The sequence below is a fragment of the Ursus americanus genome, chromosome 16, assembly GCF_024610735.1.
Source record: "Ursus americanus isolate L20-20 chromosome 16, mUrsAme1.1.p, whole genome shotgun sequence".
Classification (NCBI taxonomy): domain Eukaryota; kingdom Metazoa; phylum Chordata; class Mammalia; order Carnivora; family Ursidae; genus Ursus; species Ursus americanus.
The window spans coordinates 34,178,030-34,192,664 of record NC_142142.1 but is presented as its reverse complement, the minus strand read 5'-3'; the positions used below and the strand labels follow the sequence as shown (position 1 = coordinate 34,192,664).

General features: G+C 35.8%; 1 non-coding gene across 1 annotated transcript; it reads left to right on the top strand.

Annotated features, from left to right (window-relative positions):
* The first annotated feature begins 496 nt into the window (after window positions 1–496).
* LOC123787907 (U5 spliceosomal RNA) lies at window positions 497–612 on the top strand. Its single transcript, XR_006778361.1, has one exon. It is a non-coding gene; the product is annotated as a U5 spliceosomal RNA (small nuclear RNA).
* The last annotated feature ends 14,023 nt before the right edge of the window (window positions 613–14,635 follow it).

Genomic DNA, 14,635 nt, shown 5'->3' with positions numbered 1-14,635 from the left:
AAGATTATTTTTGTTCTCAGATTGTCTGATATGATACTAGTTTTCAGCTGTCACAAAATGTATTCCATCTTTTTCATCTTCTGAATGAAAATTGTTAAATTATTTCAAGCTGCTCAGTAATTAAAAATAATTTGTTTACTAATTTGGACACAGTTGATTCAGCCCAGAGCCTTCTTGAAATCAAATAATGTAAACCACCCAACAGTTCTTTAGCCAACAGAATAGAAGGAAAAATCAGATTAAACTGTTAAAATATTCAGAAATTCTAGTTGAGCTTCTGGAAGCTAAGAGAATTGTTTAAGCAAGACAATACCAGATCCTTTTAAAGATTTCAACAGGTATTTAAGATATGGATAGTTACATTAAAACACTAAAATTCTACATTATAATATGAGGGAATATCTTTCAAAGAAAAGTTTGGCCCATGACCTGCTCCTGCAAGGCAACCTCTAACCTCTTGGAATATTCTGCCTTTTAAGAATGTCTTTACCTGAGCATACTCTGGTTTCTCTTCAGATCGCATAAATCTTTCGCCTTTTACTAAAGATTTCCGTGGAGAGGAACGATTCTGGGTTTTAATCAATTTTTGAAGCCTTGTTTTTTCGACAAGGCTAAAAAAAAAAAATGTCTTTACCTGGGTTCTTGAGTCACATCAGACAGTTTATTTTAATAATGTTATTTTTGATGGGGCCTTAGGCCAGTGGTATCAGCTTGACCAGTAGAGGGGCTGGACACTGAGTAACTAACGTCATGACTCAGTAAGACTGAGTAACGTAAGCGGTAATGCTTATGTGACTGACCCCCAGTAAAATGCTGAGCACCAAGGTTTCAGTGATCGTCCCTGATTGGGAATAATCCATAAATATTGCCACACATTGTTGCTGGTAGATGTGACTGCTGTCTGCATGATTCCACTGGGAGGGGGCAATGGTAAACCTACACCTGTTATCTCCCGACTCTGCTCTATGTGAATCATCCCTTGGTTGATTTTAGCCCATATCCTTTTGTTGTAATAAAATGTAGCCACAGGTATAAGGGCTTTTCTGAATTTGCTGGGCCCTTCTAGAGAATTATTTAACTTAAAGGCAGTCTTGGGCATCTCTCAAACTGCATTTTTGAACATGGAATCTGTAGTAGCCATTGGTCACTCTTCCTTTTATGCAAACTCTGTTTCAATTCTCTGCACAGAACTTTTTCCTTTGTAAACAAAGACTTCCTCTGAAGGTTCACTGCTGTGTATCCAGTACCTTAGAGAAGTACCTGACACAAAGAAGGTATTCAATAAGAATTTACTGATTGAGTGAATTGATAATACTTATCAACCTTGATCCTACTGTTTCTTTACCACGTTAAAAAAGTAAAGAATTTTCAGATGCTGTCTGTTAGTAACCATCTTTATCATCCTTATAATGGCTCCATGTCAACTACCACCACATTTTTCTCCCTTTAAAGCAAAATTCCTCAGAAGAATGGTCTGGTCTTACAGTCTCAATTTCTTTCCTTGCATGTTCTCCTAAATACAATCCAATTTTTTGGGAGGCAGGGGGAGGGAGGTGGTCTCTATCAAGATCCTGGTTACCAAGATCTTTACTTTGCTAAATCAAACAGTGAATTTCCAGATGGCATATTATTTTACCTATCACTAATATTTGGCAGAATCATTTCCTCATTCTTGAAAGGCTTGCTCCCTGTTTGGCTTCTAGGAAACTATAGATTCTGGTTTTCTACCTACCTTTTAGCTGGTACTTTTCATAATCTTTGATGGTTTTCCCTTAGTCCTCAGTACACAGATATTGGAATATATAATGGTTAGTTCTTGGAGCTCTTGGGGTTTTTTTATTTACTCTTATTCCATAGAAAGATCATAAATTCTCAAAAGACTGAAGTGCCATGTATATGCTGATTATTTAAAATTTTGTATCTCTATTTCAGAGCTATGAACTCTGATCTCATATATTGAACCCTCTAATGTTTCCATGGGTATTTAATACACAAGCCAAACTTACAATCTAATTTTAAACATCCAAATGTTCTGTGTCCTAAATTTCTAATTCTCCCCCCACATTTGCTTCTCCAGAAGTCTTCTGCATCTCAATAAGTGATAACTACAAACCTGCAGTTTCTGAAGTCAAAAACCATGGGCCCCTTCTTAATTCTTCTCTTTATTCTTACCCTTCATCCAATTCAGGAAGTCCTTTGAGCTCTACCTGCAAATACCCACACCATTTCTTACTATTCTTATTCCACCATTGTAGGCCTTGTTCAAGCCAATATCATCTCTCTTCCACATTATTATCACCGATAGCCCCTAATTGTTCTCCCTGATTCCTCCATTATTCCTCTACATTCTACTCTTAACATAGCAACCTAAATGATGTTTCGCAATGTAAGTTAAACAGGTTATTCCTCCCCTCAGAACTCTCCAATAGCTTTATGCCTCACTTGAAATTAAAGGCAAAGAATTTCCAATGGCATGTAAGACCCCAAAGAGTCTGTTTCCTACCATCACCCATTACTTCATTATCTCTCTGAAGTTATCTTCTACTTCGTGTCTCTTTGCCACCTTCCACCTGGTCCTCACTGATTGTTCTTTATACCCTACAGGGACACTAATTCCTCAGGAACCTATATTTACTGCTTCCTCTGCTTATAGTTCTGCTTTTCAAGTTACCTGAATGACATATTCCCTCACCTCTGTAGGTCCTTTCCTCAGATGTCACCTCCATAATGAAAATTTTTATACCAACCCATTCAAACAAGCACACTGTCCTCACCTTCATCAAACTTTAATATCCTCAATCCTTCTACTAGGATTTTTTCTTCTCTTTGTTGTTTATCATGGTCTAATAATACATGATAGCCTGATATTTACCTATTATTTTTATTATATTGTATATATCTTCCTTCTCTACTAGAACATAAGTTCTGTGAAGGCAGGATCTATATTCTCAGTATCTAGAATACAGCCTGGCACACAGAGGTCATTCCATTAATTATTGAGAAATAATCTTTAAAAAAAACGGAAGACTTTGTATCAGTGAATGACGTGAATAAATATAATATAGTAGAAGGCACCATAAAAATGTGGAATAAACATGGTTTTACAGACCCCAAACTGCTATTTGCAAGCAAAGTCAGTTCCTCAAATTTTTTAATCTATCAAATTATCGGTTTCTTTATTTGAAAAATTTATATAATGATATAAATTCTAAAAACTTGAGCATTAAGTGAGAGAAAATAGTGCTTGACATTTTTGCAGATTTTCAATAGCATTAGTTCTCATTGTTCTTAAACGGGGTGTGTCTGTATGGGGAGAGGACAGTTTACAATATGAGGTCAACTAATGTGATGATGGTTTGCACCTCAAGCTATCATTAGCTTGAAGCAAATTAAAAGTCTGTATAAATTAAAGAAACTTGACATTGAGGGACCTCAGAGACCATCCAACCTAAACGGCTCATTTTAGAGATAAGAAAGTGAAATCCAGAGAAGGTAAATAATTTGTGATGGAGATAGAAATACAATGCAAGTCTCCTGCTTTTTAGTGTAGTGTGCTTTACAATCACAATAAAAAGCGAGGATAGAGACACTCATTTTGTTACAAATGTCCACATGAAAGGCTGAATCCTGTCTTACAGGTCTTTTAGGCATGGGGTTAAATCATTCAAGATACCCAGGCTACCTACAGAAGACCTTTCCAAAACCTGAGAGGAAGAAATAGTCTTAAGTCACAGACATTTCCTTTTTTCTTCTTTCATTTGGTCAGACTGATGTGGCAGTGGAGGAGAAATCCACCCAGCATCTAGTCTGGGTACCCCAGAGAAGAAATCCTAGCTGAGCTTTAACGAAAGAGCAGCGTCCTCCAAGGTTTGCAGCTGTGAGATAATCATAAGCCTGGGAACATCCTGAGCCAGGGAGCTGACAGCAGAGTGTTTCCAATTCCTGAGAACTGCATTTGTCTTATAATGACTGCAGTTGTCAAAGTGTCATTTCGCTTAGAAGATGGTACCTTTGCTGAATGAGTTGGGGGGAGGCAGAGCCAGCCCCAAAGACATGTGATTATCATTGCCCTGCAATTGTGCAGGCAGGTTAACTGGTCAGGCTGTTCCTTTAGTTTTGGCTATTTTAAAAATGGAAAAAAATAAAATATAACTACAGCCCTATTGCCAATTGCCTTGGAAAAGATACAGTCAATTTTCTCTTTTGTACTTAGCAGAAACATTATTGGTGTCACCGCGGGGGTGGGGAAGCCTTATTGTCTCCGTGTAATCTGTGGGACCTGAGGGCTTTGTGAAATGCACATTCTTAAGAAAATGAAAGTATTCCAAAAAGTTCAACTTATGTCCTTTCAGTGAAAAATTATTCATTTTCTGCACCAGTAACATCTACAGATTACTTATATATTCATCAGGAGGCTACCAAGGTCTTGAACTCTTCATCCACTTAACATGAAATTTCGAAACATGGAAAATATCCTCACCAACATGTACATTCCGAATCCCTCTCCAATACTTCCCCTCACTGTCAAGCCCAAAATAATACTATGCAAGAAAAATTATGGAACACTGGTATGCAGCTAGAGTGAGTTATTAATTGGAAATTGTTACCAAAAGCTGTGGTGAAAAGGGGACTCTACTGACCTACAGTTTGGCATCACGTGAGCTGGCCCTGTGCTGTCAATTTATAAGAGAAACCACACACATCTATAAGGGAAGGGAGTGTAAGTACACACCTACATTTTTGTGCACTGCTTGCTTAGCTCCAATTGGATATGTCTCTGTTTTATTCCATGGGGTAATTTGATTGATTCCTTCCTGTACAGAAAGGAAAAGAAAGAAGAGAAGAATATCTACCAATGATTATGTTACTTCAGCTCTAGTAATGCATTTTGCAAGGGTTTATACAACGGCATTTTTTTTTTTTTTTAGTAATACCTAATCCTAAGGACCGACCTCTTCAGGTATTCAACTCCACTGCTGAACAGGAGAAATGTATATGAGGACAGTAGGTAAAGATCTCATTAGGCTAGACAACTATTTTTTTAAAGATTTTATTTATTTACTAGAGACTGAGAGAGCAAGACAAGCAGGGGGAGCAGCAGGCAGAGGGAGAGGGAGAAGCAGGCTCCCCACTGAGCAGGGAGCCCGATGTGGGACTTGATCCCAGGACGCTAGGATCATGACCTGAGCCAAAGGCAGAGGCTTAACCAACTGAGCCACCCAGGTGCCCCTAGACAACAGTTTTTAAAATTATATTCCTATTGTTCCTGCTCTGCCCCTCCCATGCTGTCACTTATCATTTGCTACTTCCCATGATCAATTTAAGTTATATATTGAGTCCTGACTCATTTAATGGCTCCAAGGTTAAATGTGTATTTCTTGAAATATGCCACTTAGCATTTTTACAAACCTTTATGCTGAATGTTGTGATCTACTCTAAACAGAATTGCCATTGAGGGGCAGAAGACAGGTTAGGAACTAGAAGAGGTGGCTAAGTATAACAAAAGGAGTAGTAACGTAAAATTTATTGAACAACCATTTTACTGATTGCTTTCTATGTAAGTCAACCTACAATAAAAACATTATCTTGTTTGTCTCCCCAAGAAAATTCCAATTCAGTTACCTATCAAGCTCTCCAAGGAAATACCAGGTTCTAAATCCTAATTCTCTTCCATATTAGTCAATTGACCTTTAGCAAGTAATTTTTTATTCTCATGAAGCCTTAGTTTTATAATCTGTAAAATGGTATAATGACATCTTGCAGAAAAGTTAAAATAATTTAAAAAGGCAATATATGTAAAAGTGCTTGGGGTTTTGTCTAACATATAATAGATATATATGCATGCTTATTCGCTTCTTGTAGGACCAAGTGAAGATTATATAATACCTAAAGGGGAAGTGGAAATAGGGCAAGGTAGATGAAAAGGCAGATAAATATTATTCTATTCGCCCACATAATTTCTTGTAGGTGGGAGAAAAGGACTTTGGGAATCTTTCTCTCACTAGGACATGAAAGGGCCCAACACTTAGTGATAAAAATGAAGGCAACATTCACCAGTATTTTAATCATTATTCAACTCTGAGGCTTAGATATAGGAATTGGCTTTGATTAGAGCCAGTAACTGAGAGTTCCATTCTCTACGTTCCTTTTGCATATTGTTTCTCATGCAGCTGGTTTAAGCTCATTCTTCAGAAAAATATACTCTCTTGAAGTAACTTAAACCACCAAATAATTTGTTAAATTATTTGAAATAGCTGAAGCAAGGGCTTCCTGATAGGGGAGTAGAGGCTATACTCGTAAGAGGGCTGTTATTGTAATTAAACAATAGGCTTCGTTCCACCAGAGAAATGCTGTTGGTTTTATGTTCACTGGGAATGAAGGAGGTCGGGAAGGGCTCTCTCTCCATCTGTGATTCCTTCTCAATAATAACTCAGCCTACTAGGTCATCTGCACCTCTTTCCATAGCTAGTTGCTCCTTATGCAAAAGAAGCAATGATACCAGCTAATAATTATTTTTATTCATGCTTCAGATTTTTTTTTTAAATTAAAGGGTTAGTTGCTAGCCCATACAATTCTGTAGGAGTTTTTATTTAATGACATTTTCTATTTTTGCTTTAGTTATTAATAAGAAATCCTGCTGATTTGCCTCACGTTTGTCTCCAAAGCATCTCAGCTGGCAGATGAATACTAATTACACTGAGGGGGTGGGGGGAGACAGGTTGAGGTTGGAAAACTTGGCTAGGGTCTCAGAATGACTGGCTCCTCTAACCTGTTACTTTCTAGCTAGAGGCCTCTGGATGGAGAACGTTTGAAAATGATTTCTATAAACCTTGTTGATTCATGACAAATACTTTCACGTAATTTTAAGAATTTAATCCTTCAGTTTAAAAAGTTCTCCCCTGAGTTTGTAGTTATAGTTTCAAATATGTTGTAAGAAAAAAATTATAAAACACTATTACATGTCTTAATGGGTAGATATCTGAGGCGACAGCAAAGAGAAAAAGCCATAAACAACACAAAGAGATTCTCTTGAAACGTGGAAGTAATGTTTTTACCCCTGTCATTCAGTGGGCAAAAGGAAAGGGGCAGGGCTTTGATGAAGTCTCTGCTAACGGGAATATTTGTATCCAAAGTGACAGATAACACTTAAATTAAGGAAACAGGTAGAGCTAAGGGTTACCTAAAGGACAGAGTATAAACCAGTTTCCAAACCAAGGACAGAACCATGAATATAAACACAGGGAACATAGCTTGAGAAAATGAGATTTTTTCAAGACAGGTATCTGACCCCAGCAAATTTCACAGCCTATCAGCAGAAAGTTATAAAGAGCCAGAACCAGGATTACAGTGTGGGCCAATACAGGGATTTTCTCTGAAGCATTAAGTAAGTGTTCTCACCAATTCCTTGTTGAGGAGAAAGTGTCTACTATCTATCTTTTATATTTCATTACATATAAAAGTAATCCATATGTTTGTCACTTGAATGTCATTAAATCTTCCAATTATCTGTTGTCTATCTGGTATTTATTTATTTATTTATTTATTTATTGAAGATTTTATTTACTTTTTATTGGAGAGAGTGCGTACTGAGAGCACGAGCAGGGGGAGGGGCAGAGGGAGAGCAAGGGGGAGAAGCAGACTCCCCACTGAGTAGAAAGCCTGATGCAGGGCTCAATCCCAGGACTCTGGGATCATGAACAGAGCCAAAAGCAGACACTTAACCAACTGAGCCATCTAGGCACCCCTTTATTTATTTATTTTTGTTGCTGTTGTTGTCCATATCCTTATGTCTTTAAATACAAACTACCTAGAGTTCCCATTCCATTTCATATGGAAAGTCTAGGCATTTCCCCAGCCTCTTGTGTGGTTTTAGGAGGCATACCTTGGGGCGCCTGGGTGGCTCAGGTTAGGAACTAGCGTCTGCCTTTGGCTCAGGGCGTGATCTTGGGGTCCTGGGATCGAGCCCCCCATCGGGCTCCATGCTGCTCCCTGGGAGCCTGCTTCTTCCTCTCCCACTCCCCCTGCTTGTGTTCCCTCTCTTGCTGGCTGTCTCTCTCTCTCTCTGTCAAATAAATAAACAAAATCTTGAAAAAAGAAAGGCACGCCTTGATCAAATTTCTTGCTTCTGCTGAATTCTCAATTTTACATTCTAAGATTGTACTTTTCTCTCTGTTCTTTATATCCCTAAGCATGGAAAATCTCCCCTTTCTTCAGACTCCAGAGCCATTGGTTATACTAATTTGGACAAAAGCGTTTCGCTAAATATTAAAGGTTAATTCTAACACAGCATAGAACAGGCCATAACCTAAATCTGAATTATCAAGCAACTCAATCCTTCTGCCCCTTGGCCACACCTGCCACAGTCCTCAGTCCAACTCTCTCACAAATTTTTTTACAGCTACCCTTCTTATAGCCTTGCCTGATGCCACATTTATTTGACCTTCTCTCCTATATTTTTTCTTTCTATTTTTTCTGTAATCCAACAATGTCTGATATTTGTCATTCATGACAATTTTCTGATTTCTGTTGATACCAGCCCCTTCCACACTTCGTAGAACACAACAGGATAATAATAACCTTGCATAACTAAGCAACAATCCATCTAGGTGTTTTCTACCCACCCACATAGCTTTATTTACATATATAGATATGTAAATTAGATATATAATAGATATATATTGGGAGAAATGTAATTGACAAATAACGTTGTGCAAATTTAAGTTGTATGGTTCATGATTTGATACATGTATATACTGTGAAATGATTACCACAAAAGATTAGTTAACACATTCATCACTTCACATAATCTTTTTTTATACTGAAAACTTGTAAGACATACTCTCTAATCAGCTTTTACATATATAATATGATATTACTAACTATAAGCAACATGCTGTACATTAGATCCCCAGAACTTAATCACTTTATCACTGGAGATTTCTACCTGTTGACCAGGATCTCCCCCCTACCCTCCAGCCCTTGAAAATCACCATTTTACTCTGTTTCTGTGAGTTCGGCTTTTTATTTATTTTTTTAAAGATTCCACATATCAGTGACATAACACAGTATTTGTCCTTGTCTGACTTACTTCATTTAGCATAACACACTCAAGGTATATCCATATTGTTGCAAGTGGCTGTATTTCCTTCTTTATTTTTGTTAAATAATATTCCATTGTTTATATATGCCAAATCTCATTTATCCATGTAATCACTGATGGAAACCTAAGTTTTGTCCATGTCTTGGCTACTGTGTATAAAGCTGCAATAAACATGGGGGTACAGATATCTCTTTGGGATAGTGATACAATTTCCTTGGATATACACCCAACAGTGAGATTGACTGCTGGATCATATGGTAGTTCTCTATTTTTCATTTTTTGGGAACCCTTCATACTGTTTCTAAGAGGCTGTAACAATGTACATTCCAACCAAAGATGCACAAAGTTTCTCTTAACTACCCAACCTCACCAACACCTCTTTTGTCTTTTTAATAATAGTCATTCCAACAGGTGTGCTGTGGTAGCTCACTGTGGTTTAGATTTGCATTTTCAAGATAAGTAATGTTAAGAGTGTTGAGAATGGGACACAAAAAAAGCGCATCTTATTTGGTCGTCTTGCTGACGTCATTACACACCTAACTGTCTCCTTAATGAACAGTTATTTCCTCTGGTAATGCTGCTCCTCTCTTAGAATGCAGCTCGATAATAACTGTATTTTTATAGTTATTTTTTCCCTCTGATATAAAAAAGTTATGTATATAAAAGTATATATAGTTTTCATCACAGATTCAACTGTTCTTCTAGTTACAAGCTATAAAATATACATAATTTGACTGGGTGGAACTTGACTAATTAGTAGTCCCGAATCTGGTACTCAGAATGAGAAAAATTCGTAAGCATCTTAGGGCTATAAGCAGAACATATTACAAAGTTCACCAAATCTCACATTTATTATTGTCATTGGGAAATTTTTTTGGTGTCTTTGAGGGTGGCCTTTGTGCACAGGAAATAAAATGTGTAGCTATTTTAGCATTAAAATTAACATTTGCTTTATATTCAAATTTTAAAACCTATTAACACTTATGCTTTTAGTTTTCACTTACAAATGTTATCATTCTGTTTAACAAACCTATTAGATTTTCACAATCACCTTTAATCCATTTTTCTCTGTTAGTACTTCAACTACCTAACAAATAGAACCTAAGTACTTAAATGTGTCTTATAAATCCAACAGATTAAGGTTATAAATGTGCTAATTCTTATATTTAATACTGGTATCAAATTCAGTAATTTTTTTAACCTTTCATAGTAAAATAAAAAGTTTCATCATTTACATAAATATTTTAATTATAATCATAAAGTTAAGCTATTAGGTATTCTAATGTGTAATTTTCTATTAAACAACAGTATTGGGGTGCTGGGTAGCTCAGTTGGTTAGGGTCTGCCTTCGGCTCAGGTCGTGATCTCAGGGTCCTGAGATCCTGGGATCAAGCCCCACGTTGGGCTCAGTGGAGAGCCTGCTTCTCCCTCTGACCCCGCACCCCTGTGCTCGTGCACACACGTACACTCTCTCCAATAAATAAAATCTTTAAAAAAAACTATTTATAATTTTTATATGCATACACACAGACACACAAATTGTTCTTAAACTTAACACAAGAACATTAAAATTATAGCTTCCATTACTTCTAAATTTTTATAATTTACTTAAAATTAAATGGATTGGCCCACCAAGGAAATACATTTGCCTATCAAGGAAACATTAATAACACTTCAAGCAATTTAAGGTTATTCTCCCAAGGAATTTTGGATTATACGCCCAATTTAGCTGGGGTTGCACATCAACCAGAGATTGGGAGGAGACCTGACATCTGGATGGCTTTGTTTGGAACAATAAAAAATACATAGAGACCTCATTTATAATTCCTATGTATCAAGTCCAACTCCATACTCTCCAAATAATAGGGTCTCTAGCCTAGATTCCCTGAATTTATGTTAGGTAATAGATACCTCACAAATCCTTCTTGAGTCTCAAGCCATCCTAGATTACAACACATAGAATAGATTCAACTTTCTTTTTTTTTTAACTCCTGGTTTCATTCTGAATTATTCCCATCTGGCAGGGCCATAAATCTTAGGAGTATTAATATTACTTCTGACTTGATTCTGCATGTCTTGTGGCTTGCTCTCACATTATGGTCAGGACATTAAACCATGACAATGACAATAACAGGCCTGAAATGTGGGTTATTAATGCTCTCTCCAAGGGAATTACATATTGAGCCAGAGATATATACTTACAAATAAAATAATGTCTTCATTGTATATACTCATATGCATGTGCTAGTTTGGAACATTTTATAGTTTATTGTGAATTCAAATTTTTCACAAATTCTGTAATTTTCTTGTGCATAGTATGGTTAATTTATATCATACATCTTAATTTAAAGAATTTATTTTAAAAAAAGAATTTATTATATGCAAAATTAACCACAGTATCTGCAACATAGTTTTTAATGTATTACATTTTTTCTTTAAAATTTCATCTGTATTTGTTAAACCCACTATACAATTTTCCAAGAAAAAAATTTTTGAGGGGACCATCATGCAAATAAATGTTTTTCAAGTCATCTTCTTTTCCTTGTCCATGTGCATGTTATATTTTTATGTGTTCACACTAATATCGTTTTATACATTCTACATATTCTATTGTATTTTGTTTTAAATATATTATTACATTGAGTGCAAATATCTATAACTTTTATAACCTGTTTTGGCATATTCTCCTTTTCACTTTTTTTTTAAGTATAGTTGACATACCACATTACATTATTTTCAGATATACAACATAGTGATTCAAAAAGTTTATATTTCATACTAGACGCAACACAAGTATAACTACCACCTGTTACCATACAACACTATTACAGTACCACTGACTATGTTCCCTATGCTGTACCTTTTATTCCATGACTTACTCATTCCATAACTGAAAGCCTGTACCTCCCCCTCTGTTTCCTCCCATTTTGCCCATCCTCCCACCTCCTTCTCCTCTTCGATACTACAAGTCTGTAAAAGTGCAAGTGGCCTGTGCCACTTTGGAGAGTATGTGGTTATAAAGATCTGGGAAACCTGACAAAGGAATAGAGACTTTAAAGATACTAGATTTCTTTAACTGCAAATAATGCTTTGTGGTTTTTTTCCATCATTGTATATCTTAACATTACTTTAAAAATTGAAGGAAAGTTCTTTTTCTATTAATTCAGATATCATTCTCCTCATTTATTTTTATATATGCATCACCAGTTTAAGAAATATATGGCAGACTCTGCCAAAGAACCTGGGGATATAGATATAAAACATGATCCTCTCCCTAAGGAGTTTTTGTTTTTGTTTGTTGAAAAGAGATTATTTGTAAGCAGACAAATAAGAGTAAGATATAACAGAATTTTCATATGTATTCTTGGTATATAGAGGAAATACAAAGCAATAATACTTAGAAGAATCAGTGAATCTAGTTACGCTTCATGTTAGTTAATTATATGGAGGGCAGTAGAGCTTCATTTATTCATTTATTCATTAAATATGTGTAGTTCTTATGTGTTAGAAACCATTTAAACTTAGGAAATACAGAAAAAATCTTTGCCTTCAAGGAGCTTTTATTGTAGAGGAGAGAGATAAATTACTAAATAGTTAAAATATAAATTATATCAGATGGAGTTAAGTGCTGAACAGAAAATAAGTCAGGGAAGGATGAAAGGCAGTGCTCACCCTAAGGTGAGCTGCTTCACTGCCCATGACACCTTATGATTATAGTCTGGGAAAGAGGGATGCTCTAGGCTTCCTTTGGTGACCACTGACTATTTCAGGGATTGATGTCATAATGAAATTTTCCAGGCAGAATTAATGGTGGTAAGAGGATACATTTTATGAAGGATGGCAAGGTGGAAGTCTTGACAGAAGAACACAGAGTTCTGGGGCTCCCTCTTTATGCTGTCAATGGTGGCAGGAAAGCCAGGGAAAGAGAAATCTTTATTTGGAATGTGTTGGGGACACTGAGTTTCCTCTTGGACACAAAGAGAATAGAAGAGGTAATCTTATCTACATATTTCAAATTATACTCAATAGTATACTTGGATTTGCACTGACATTCCATCGATGGTTAATTCTGATGGACTCCTCAGTTGAGATCACATAAAATAATGGATTAATCAATAAATGTCTCTCCTTACTCTTTGACTTTAAGTGAAAAATTGCCTTTGGTACATAAAATTTTCTTTGAGTTGTACTTTTTCAATGCCTATTCTTTACGTCACTCAGTCCACCAATTTGTCATGACCTGACAAAGCTACCTTCTCCCTCCCTCATGTGGGTCCTATCATTCCTTCTGCTTTCTCAAATCCTGTGGTACAATTTTGCAATTCTAGAGAATAATTCTAATATCCTATTCAGAGAATCAGAGACCCTCATATAATGTCCATATAACGTCAATTATCTCATTTTTTTTTGTTTATATCTGCCTTTGGTTACCTGTGATATAGCTGTTTTACTAATTATGCCATTTCTTGACCTGAGATTTCTCCAAAAATAGATCTATGACACTTTAGGAGATGTAACATGCTTTATGACCTCATGGAAATTTTTAATGCACAGCTGCATATTAATGACCTGGGATAGTTATACTATTAATAAATGTATTTAATACCATTGAACTAAAAGTTTTCTTAAATTATTTGACCTAGAGTCCACCATGTCCAGTTTCCCAATATTTCTTACTAATAGTTCATGGCAAAGTAAAAAAAAAAAAAAGTGTCTACAAAAAGTCCACAGCATATATATTATTTAATAGTGAAATACCAAAGTCATTTACCCTGAAATCGGAAGTAAAACAGTCTTCATTCACAGGTGATGTGATTGTTTATGTAGAAAATCCAAAATGATTAATAGAAACACCTTTAGAATAAATGAATTTAGCAAGATCAGTATACATAAGATCAATAATCAAAAATAAAATTATATTTCTATATTTAAAAAAATACTTCATGGTAGTATTGAAGAAAACATTAAAAAATTCTAACCTAAATAATTATATTTGCTCCCTAGACACCTCTTTCTGGCTCACGTGGTTTCTAGAACTGAAAATTATGATAAACTTGGCACAGCAGAGCTAAACATTCTATGTACTTCTAAAAAAAAAAAGACTGAAGCTTGGCAATAGATACAATCATGTAAATATTTCATCATCTATTCACATCTTGATTTAATATATTTACCTAGTAAGAGTCTCCAAAGTGTTTGGTTTTACCTAAGTTAGTATTTCTCTGTGTAATGTATTAAAAAGGTGGGATCACAATCCATGTCAATGTAATGGTTCTCAAACTGTAGTATGCATGATGGTCACCTAGTGGGCTTCTTAAATCATAGACTGTCGGGTCTTACTCCAGAATCTCTGATTTAGTAGATCTGGGATGGAGCCCAAGGAATTACATTTCTAACAAGTTCCCAAGGATTATTGATGCCATGGATGTAGAGGCCATATATTGAGTATCATTTTATTATTTTTTATTTTTTAATTTTTTAAAAGATTTTATTATTTATTTGACAGAGAGAGAGCCAGCGGGAGAGGAAGAAGCA